Here is a 7,280-nt window from a genome sequence, read left to right on the forward strand (position 1 = left end):
CTTGAGTCACAAGCTCGGGTCACAAACTTGGTCACCTTCTCGGTGAACCGGATTCACAAAATTGGTTCATAACATGAACCTACAAACTTGGTGACCTCAGACTAAGTTGGACTGACTTCGACCAAGCCCTAACCTGCTCGAATAGTCCATACAGGTCTTAGATCGGGCCCACGAACTCACAAACTTTGCAAACTTCACAAACTTTACTCGAAAGTCGCCCCGAGCCACAAGCTCAAGGGTTTTGGTTCCAAAAGGTTCATATACATATGCCAAGTACAATTATACATTCAAATTAGGGTTTAGGTCGAGTGCGATAAAGTACACCCTCGCCTAAGTACCCTTTTCACACATCTCAAACACATAGCAAAGAAAACACACCAAACTGGCCTGAATACTTACTCAGAAACTGAAATAGCAAAAGTACGAAGTCGGATCGAAATGAACAGCTAGTAGTGGGCCCCACCAGTTCCGCCCAGCTCACCACCGTCTGAAATAGGAGATTGTGTCACATAATATCGTAAACGGCTACTATCGTGCCTCAAACAAACAAAACGGCAAAAACGGCACGCGCGCACGTACATATGACGGACGGAAACGGAAACGGCCGTTAGCGGAAACGGCAGATTTGACACTCGTTTCTATTTTAATCATAAGTTGAGCTACGAATATCGGATTAAGGCGTATGAGATGCCATATTGAAACTTACAGGATGAACAACAACTCTTATGAAGACATCCAGAACTAAAACTGGAGGCTTCAGTCCCAAATGAACCAAACACAATCACTTACGAAATCTGGCCAATGCACAAATGGTCAGTTTTGAATGCAAACTGTTTTCTATGCTACACATGGGCAAAAGAGCTTAAAATTGGTAGTTAGATAGTTCATTCCAAATGGAACAACTTTCATGAAGGTCGGCAATCCAAATTCGGAACAGAAGTTGGGCGTCAGGACCAAAACAAATCTGACCAGAAAATGGTCATTTTCACGGGCAGGCCTTATTTGCTCGGCTATATCTCAGGTTCTATAAATCCGATTCATGAAATTCCAAGGGCGTTAGAAAGCTCTGATATAGAGCTATAAGTTTGGTGTTTTGGTCGCAAGCCCGAACAGCTTGTAACCTAGTCAAACGTGAAGCCAAAGTTCCAGTCGTAAACTGTCCGGATATAAGAACAGAACAGAATTTGACGGTCAAAACAGGTCTGAGTATTTCGTTTAGAACTCAGGTTATACCACTCCGTTAATCCTGAAACTTTACAGGGATATCCAGGACTTAAGGGGATACAACAATGTAGAAGGCCTCTCAATCCAAATCCTAGCACAACTAAGTCAAAATGCAGAAAACCAACCCAGAACCGTAATTGCAGGTTCCCAAATCACACAAAACTGTAATCAGTCCAAGTCAGTCTATACAAGTCCAAAAGCATTGATTCCAAAGGCTTATGAAAGCTAAGACATCAAGATACATTTCATCAGAAGACACCAACAACAAAATCCAAACCAATTCCTGTCAAAACAGACAATTACTATCGCAGTTCGGACATTCTGTTCACCAAAAACAGCAACAGTAAAAACGGCATAACTCACTCTAAACTACTCCAAATTCCCTAAAATTTTGCAGGCACTACAAACTCATCAATACCTACAACTTTCATGTTTTGAGCAAAGTCCAATTCGGCCTCTATCTATGACCTAAAATTTCGGACAGATTAGGGGTTCATGAACCCTAACTTTTCACATTTCATTCCAAATCCAAAATTGATTGCATTTATCAACTATTCACACCTACTAGTGTCATTATAGGCCATTGCCAATCATCATAAACAACCACACCATCATAATCCAATTAAACCAGAAAAATCATCAAGAAAATAAAAACTTCACCAAATCACTTCAAACCAAGATAAAAACCAGAAATTTCAGCACTTTAATCACTAATAAGCATAACCTAAGCTTCATAAGGTATAGGAGGGTAGTCAAGCACCACTTACCAAGAAAACAAGAGAGAGGAAGTTGTGGAACACCTTAGCTCTTCCAAAAACTTCACCAAACCAACCACTAACACCAACTAGAGAGATTTTATGGAGTAGAAATAGATGGAAGCAAGTATTTTTGGGTGATTTGAGCTAGTTGGGACTTGTAAATTGAAGAAGTTTTCTTCCTTTCTTAGCACAAGAGGGCCGGCCACCAAGGAGAAGAAATGGTGAATTTTTGAGCAATTTTTAAGATATTTACCTTTTGGTCAAAAAAAGTCAAAAATTGGAATAGTAAATCTTAACTTGGAACCACTAAGAAGGTGACACTTGTCACCTCTTAAATGCAATCTTATCTTTTCTTTTCTCTCTCACATCAATCAAATCACCTCCTCTACTTATCTCCTAACACCCGATAAATTTTTCACAGTATCCGAAATTTAAGCTTATTGGCCGAATTTTCCCGAACTTTTCGCACTAGTGGGTCCCACGTCCGAAATCCGTTCTTCTTTTCTCAAAATCTAACCGATACTAGAAAAATCATCTAAAAACTATATTTACTCATAAAAAATTATCTGGGGAACTTTTCTAATAAGAAAATGTGGAAAAGCGGCGATAAATAATCTCCACTGAAACTTTCTAATATTGCAACACTAGAGGTTTGCTAATCATTCAAACTTACTAACCTATGTCAAGGCACACACTAGATTACCGAATATAAATTATAGCGTGAACCGTATAATCATAATACGTAAACTAGGATTTTCCAACTTAACCGAATTAGGGTTTCCTTCCTAGCCATAAAACCCTTTTTTTTCCAAACCAAATATCAAATAACCCTAATATCGACTTACGATCGGACTGGGGCCTCACAATAAGCAGCCATACTACCTCACTAAGATGCTTGCAAGAGATATCCCTCACCTTTCCTTCCCAAACTTTAGCACCCCAAGCTTCCTAAGCTCCCAATTTAGAAGTTAATCGGTTTAGATTTCTTGATTCTTTACTTAAATGAGCTAAACTCAAGATGAAAATGGAGTATTTTTCCTCTTGTTTTCTCCCTCAATGTCATGGCTGGAATGGCAGAAATAAAGAGCAATTGAAGTGATTTTTGGTGATAAATATGAAAGAAATTGGTTGGTCAACAACCTTGGGATGCCCACCACTTGTCACCATGAGATTAACTTTCAAAATTTTTTTCTTTTCCTTGGTTTTTCTAGTCAATATTTTTCGGCCAACAAGAGCTGATTAAGGGGCTGATATTTGCACTAATATCAATGGCATTTTATGGTAAGAAAGTGGTGGTCAAGTGGTGTGTTCAATCGGTAGTGAACGATACCCGTCGGTTCAAGCCGATTTTCCTTAAATCGCGTATACTAGGGTTTTAACTTATAATTCACTAACTTATTATTATCACTTCTAATCACACACTTACATCATCTAAAACTCACTTTTAATCACTAAATTTGATACACACTCCGTACCGAATAATCACACACAACGAAAAGACGTAAAAACCCTAATTTACGATACCGAGAAAACGAAATGAAAAAACTTGATTCTATGTTTATTTGCACCTATTATGGGGGTGAATGAGCAGTAAGGCTATTATAAAGTAATAAATTCCAAATTAAAGGGAAGTTTAAGAAAAATATAAGAAATTTTACAAGTCCTCACAGAATTTCAAAATGATTTCTTCTGAGAAATTTTAGCCCTATAAATGTAGTTTCCAACGCCACCAACCACACTCAATTCCAAGTTGAATTGAGTAAATTATGGCCAAATTACCGACCTACATCATTGCTTGAAAACCCTCATTTTTGGACTGATCAATTGCTAATCTTGAGTGGGACTTGTTATTTTGAAACTCTTGGTGTTAATCACCTATCAAACATATTTTGGATGTTTCTTAGACATTGTCTTCACAAATGAACTATGTTTGAGATGTTTTCGTTGGCCAAATGTTTGAGGAAAAGAAAATTGAAGTACAAGGCAGATTTGCCTTAGAAATTCTTGAAAATTTAATGACTTTGTTAACCGACTTCCCGTACGAATTTTTGCATGCAATTTGACAGAGGAATAGCCCTTATATGGTAGTGTAATACTGCCAAATTTGGTGTCATTCCGAGTCCATTTCGATGCCCAACCAAAGCCTCAAAGTTCATATTTTAAATCTGGAAAATCCTTGTTTAGTGAGAAATTTTCAGTAACTTTGAGCCGCTATATTTTGGTGCTAAAAACTCCGATTCTTGTTCCTCTTGTTGTGTTTTAAACTTTGATTGTAACTCTAACTGAGTTTCAAATTTGAGAGGCTAGTTCATATTGTGTAAATTTTGCCGAATTTTCAAAGTTGGGCCAAAAACCAATCCCAAAACTGTCTTGATAGCCAAAACAGCAACTTGAAGCCAAAATTCGAATATCTTCCATTTTGAATCATGGAAAAGTGTCTTCTAGGAACTTGTAGTACTTTGGAAGTAGTTTCCAACGGTACCAAGTTTTATAATTTTGGATATATAGAGAGTGAGTTACAATTTTCCAAAGAATGCACCTCAAATTCGATAATTCTTGACCATTTTATAAAATTTCCGTACGGGAAAGTTTTCAAAGAATCCAGCCATATAACTGGCCAGTTCTTGGCCGGATAGTTGGCCGGATTGGTAGAGACATTTGAAAAAAAAAATGGGATTCGCCACTGCCTTGAATCTGGCCGGATTGTGACGTGTCTTCTGAAGTCCGTCTCTGATCGTTCGTTTGGAAAATGATTTATATCTACTTGTTTCCATTCAATGATTCCAAAGATGAATAATTGGATTTTTCCTTGTATTATTAAACCCCTCTTTTGAGTCTCGATTTACGAGTAATTAAGGCTTATTTTTATGATATTTTTCTAGATTGTACAAGTGTGCAATCTTCCGTGATAAATGGGGGTTCTAAGTGATAGTTCAATATTAATTGCTCAGGCATTCAAGAGGACCTTCAAGAGGATTCTACGGTGGATGCCTGAACACTCAATTGGACACTACTCTTTTGTTTTTGATTGGTGAGTGTCAAGTGCATGAGTTGTTGATAAATGCTTGAATTGTTAATTGAGTATTATGGAATTGTTGAATCGAGTGTGTACTTTTATCGCACTCGTTCTCCCTTAAGTGATTCTATAATTGAGTTGTGCTATGTGAATTGGTATTCAAATTGTATGAAATGAATTGCTATGTGAACTAAGTGAAGTGTTGCCATTGGAAAATTACATTTGTGTTGACTCGACGTCGATCGAAGTAAATCTTATCGACCAATCATATTTTACTCATGGGGATACCCTTGTCCTCTCTCTCTTTGAACTACGTGGTACTTAAGACCTGAATACATCTGATTTGGTAATTGTACATGAACACGTTTAACTCGTAAGTTCTGAGCGGAAGTATGTACCGCACCAATTTGGATGAGAGGTACCTCTCATACCGTCTCAGTGCTATAATCGGTTCCCTGTGCGATAGTATGTACCACATCGATTCGGGTGGGAGGTACGTCTCTTGTCGAGTCAGAACCGTAAACAATAATTGGTAATCGTACATGAATCTATTTAACTCGTGAGCTCTGAGCGGATAGCATGTACCACACCAATTTGGGTGGGAGGTACCTCTCATACCGTCTCAGTGCTATAATTGGTTCTCGGGGCGACAGCATGTACCACACCGATTCGGATGGGAGGTACCTCTCATGTCGACTCAAAATTATAAATAAAGTATAAGTCGATTGGAGCGATGTCTCATTGACTACTGAGCGATAGTATGTACTACACCAATTGGGGTGGGAGGTACCTCTCATGTCGACTCAGAACGATAAACGTATAATCGATTCCCTGAACGATAGCATGTACCATACCGATTCGGGTGGGAGGTACTCTCATGTCGACTCAGAACCATAATTGGAGAAGTGAAGTTCTACGGATTTGATTACCTACCCGGGTGACGGAATGTTATCACGAAAAAGTATTGGATTGAACTTTGGCAAAGCAAGTAGGAATTAGCTCTTGAGAGCTCCTGTATCATCAGTGAATGTGTTAAATTGAAAATTGTGAATTGCTTGAATGTTATAGATTTAATTCTCGCTTAAATGATATTGTTATTTGATCTACGTGTTTTGCATGCTTTCTTGGCCTCATGAGCGTTCGCTCACCCCGCTAGACTTGTTTTCCTTAACAGGAGATGAAATGGAAGGAATTATGGAGAAGTCGATTTGATGGCCCTCTTGAGCAGAATTTTGAATGTATTTGTGACGCCCCGAGGCAGAAGAAAAGGGAAAAATTTCTGGTGAATAGAGTTTTGTGGGAAAATCCGGCCAGAAGCCGTGCAAATTCCTTATATTTTTCTTAAAATTCCCTTTTCTTTGACAAATACCACTTTATAATGGCCATACTACTCAATCACCCCACAATAAGTGCCAATGAACCTAGAAAATAGGATTTTTCACTTCGGTTTCAAATTGAGCAAAATTAGGTTCCCGATTTTCTCGCGCGGATGAATTTTCGGTATGGAGCAAGGATTAAATTTGGTGAATAAAAGTGACTTTTAAGTGAGAAATAATATGTGATTAGGAGAAATGAAATAAAGTTAGTGAATGGGAAGTAAAAACCCTAGTGCAGGTGTTTTTAAGGAAAACGGCGCGAACCGACGGGTCCCGCGCACTACCGTTTGAACGCACCACTGGACCACCACTTTCTTGCACCACAAGCTTATTGATATTTGAGCCAAAATATCTTCTTATATTACAGCTAAGGGGACCGAAATTTGTGGCTTATAAGCAAGGGGAAGAAAGAGAAAAAATTAGTGGCTAAGAATTGTCCAAGTGTTAGCCAAATTGTGGTCTTAATTAACTCTAACCTTCTTACTTCTTATAAGACAAAAATCAGCTTCATTTCTCTTCATTTTCTGCCAAGGGAGCCGAGAGAGGGAGAGGGAAGAACAGGAGTGAGCTTTCTTCATTTCTTCTTGATTCAAGCTACAAAGTGAGGAATCCAAAGAACTAAACCGATTAATCTTGTCTTTGAGGGGTTAGATAGTGTTTGGTGGTGAAAGTTTGGCAAGGGAAAGCTTGGGGCTGCCCTTAGTGATCTCTAACCAAGGTAAGAGAGCTTATCTCTCCAAGTTTTAGTTTCAATCTTGTTCAATTAAGCTTGGTAACTTGATTTTTACGGTGAAATCATGGATGATTAACATGTTTTAGTAGTTTTCCCCTTTCTTATTTGATGAACTAGGGCTTGGGGAAATTCTGCCCAAATTGTTGTAAGATGCTTATATGTTGCAATTGAGG

The sequence above is a fragment of the Coffea eugenioides genome, chromosome 9 (genome assembly GCF_003713205.1).
Source record: "Coffea eugenioides isolate CCC68of chromosome 9, Ceug_1.0, whole genome shotgun sequence".
NCBI classification, from domain to species: domain Eukaryota; kingdom Viridiplantae; phylum Streptophyta; class Magnoliopsida; order Gentianales; family Rubiaceae; genus Coffea; species Coffea eugenioides.